The 2,649-nt window shown below is 36.7% G+C and overlaps 1 protein-coding gene across 1 annotated transcript in view; it reads left to right on the top strand.

Moving 5' to 3' along the window:
* Nucleotides 1-1,781, top strand: part of LOC107728573 (cold-inducible RNA-binding protein B-like) — a 6,292-nt gene extending 4,511 nt beyond the window's left edge. The window contains exons 7-8 of the transcript XR_001638490.1: nt 445-548; nt 1,478-1,781. The gene's annotated coding sequence lies outside the window, so the exon portion shown is untranslated. The remainder of the gene's footprint in view (nt 1-444; nt 549-1,477) is intronic.
* Nucleotides 1,782-2,649: the final 868 nt, after the last annotated feature.

Below are 2,649 nucleotides of genomic sequence, written 5' to 3'. Positions count from 1 at the left end.
AAAAAACACTTCCTGTTCCTCTAAAAAGCTGCATGATAACTATTTTTTGTTATTTTTTTTTTTTTTATATTTATATAGTGTGCTCGTGTTTGGTGGACAGTACCTCATGTGGCCTTTGAAATGAGAGATTTTAAGTCCCTGTTCTGATCGCAAATTTGTCTGCACCAACTTTAAAGATTATTTTTGGTCAGTTTTAAGTCACCTATGTCAAAAGATTTGAAATTGAAGAGATGTAGCTTTTTCGCCACGTCTTGAGTGATTATGGAGACTCGTTTAAAGTTTGGCCCTTCATTTTTGTTTTTTTTAACACAATTTTGTACTGGTTTTTCGCACTTTAGTCTAGAAGTGTTTATGTAGAATCTTATTTTGGAAGATATTTTAAATGCATGATTTGTCTTATTTGTTGTTTACATCTGTATACTAAAATAACCTTTTATTTTTCAGATTGACTCCCTGGACGTGTTGTGTTTGAAAACTAGAGAAGCAAGATAACCTTTGAAATGACTTCATTTTCATGGCAAAAACACGGGTATGGATATCTATAGGAGGTATGAATTTACTTATAGAATCAAATAAATTACTATTAGTTTGATGTGGGTAATGGCCAGATGTTCTGTTGAAGATTAAAGGGTTAGTTCACCCAAAAATGAAAATTGTCAATTACTCTCCCTCGTGTCGTTCCAAACACATACACCAACACCTCCGTTCATCTTCGGAACACAAATTAAGATTTTTTTGATGCATCCCATGAGCTCTCTGACCCTCCTATAGACAGCAAGGGTCCTTACATGATCAAGGTCCAGAAACGTAGCAAGGAGATCGGTAAAATAATACATGTGACATCGGGTTCAACCGTAATTTTACGAAGCTACGAGAATACTTTTTGTGCAAAGAAAACTTTATTCAACAATTCGTCTCCTGCATCACGTGTATACGTTGTCTACGTTTGCGCTTTGATCTGAACGTAAACAACATATCCGTGTGATGCAGCTGACACAATAGAATATGTCGTTTACGTTCAGTGGATACTCTCCGTAATGGCACTACAGGGTGATGTGGAGGAGATGAATTGATTATTTTTGTTTTCTTTTGCATGAAGTATTCCCGTAGCTTCGTAAAATTACGGTTGAACCCCTGATGTCACATGGATTATTTTAACAATCTCCTTGCTACGTTTCTGGACCTTGATCATGTAAGGACCCTCGCGGTCTATGGAGGGTCTGAGAGCTCTCGGATTCCATCAAAAATATCTTAATTTGTGTTATGAAGTTGAACGAAGGTCTTTCGGGTTTGGAATGACATGAGGGTGAGTAATGACAGAATTAGTTTTTGGGTGAACCATCCCTTTAATTTCTTCAAACAATTATTGTATGTTACTTGTTTGGCTGTTTGAATAGTATCAATTGACTTGCATGCTTGTTATTAATGTTCATTTTCTTTCTAATAAGACCTTTGTTACTTGGCTTTGCTTTTTCAGAGCTCGTGGAAATCCCTGCTGTGCAGATGAACCCATCTCTCCCAAAAGAAAGCAGAGAAAGTGTCCAAACACTTGCAAAATATGATCAATCAATCTTCCATCTAGATTGAAGTTTGATTATATTTTGCTTAACACCTTTCTACAGAAACCGTTTTAACTTAAAGTGTGAGAATGACAAATCAATTCAATAAAGTTTTTTACATCCGTTTTGTTCAGTACTTTGCATCGTTTATTAGCACGGGTTATTTAGTGGCAGTGTTGCAGTACTTTAACCACAAGGTGGCAGTGGTGGCCAGCTACTGCGCAAAGGCCACAGAAAATGAAATGCTTATTAGGCTTTGGCAGTATGAGTTGGGCTTTATATTTAAAAGTTTTCAAGTTTACACAGGTTGGTTTAATTCTTAAATGTGATTGAACTTGCATTAAACTGAACAACTATCTAGCTTGCCCTTTGAAGGTTTCTTTTATAGGTGTTTTGATTCTTAAGAGCAACCATGTTTTTCTTTCAGTATCCATTTATTGTTTTGAAAGTTTTATTCGGTTTAATCATGAATTAAACATTTAACCATTTATGCACTCATATTGCTGATGTGTTCATTGTTTAGTCATTTTATGGTTGTGTGGTTTTGGGGGATATGTCTTAAGAAAGAAAAGTGTCTTAATTTCAAGGTCTTTAGTTTATATTGCTGTGAAGCAGTAATTTTCCATTGCAATATATTGTTATATAAAGTCTGAGCATTGAAACAGCCCAAAAAAAAAGGTTAATCAATAAACTTAATTTCTTTACATTGTCTCCTGCTTTCTGTTCTTCGCTGGCTTCCTTAGTCAACCTTTTGGCTGAATGAAGACTTAAAGGTACAATATGTAATTTTTGCCATTAGAGGGCGCGTATTCAAAATTAAATGGGACAAAGGCATAGTTTGATGACACCGTGACTGCGTGTGGAATCATGGGAGTTGTCTTCATCCCCACAGTCGATGCAATCTGACGGGACTCGGGCAGAAATCATGTTCATGGATGAGCTAATGCTTTATTAAGGTAGTAGAATGAAGCAGAGTGAGGCATAAAGCTGTCGAAGCGAAACGAGGCCGCTGAACGAGCGTGACACGGCTCGAAAGCAGCGGAGCTTTTATTATGCCACAGTCGACTGCTTCCACTCGTTCCAGTCGTGT

This window comes from Sinocyclocheilus rhinocerous, unplaced genomic scaffold (assembly GCF_001515625.1).
Source record: "Sinocyclocheilus rhinocerous isolate Xijiao unplaced genomic scaffold, SAMN03320098_v1.1 scaffold1238, whole genome shotgun sequence".
Taxonomy (NCBI): domain Eukaryota; kingdom Metazoa; phylum Chordata; class Actinopteri; order Cypriniformes; family Cyprinidae; genus Sinocyclocheilus; species Sinocyclocheilus rhinocerous.
The sequence above is the reverse complement of the archived record's forward strand: the minus strand, read 5'-3'. Positions and strand labels throughout refer to the sequence as shown.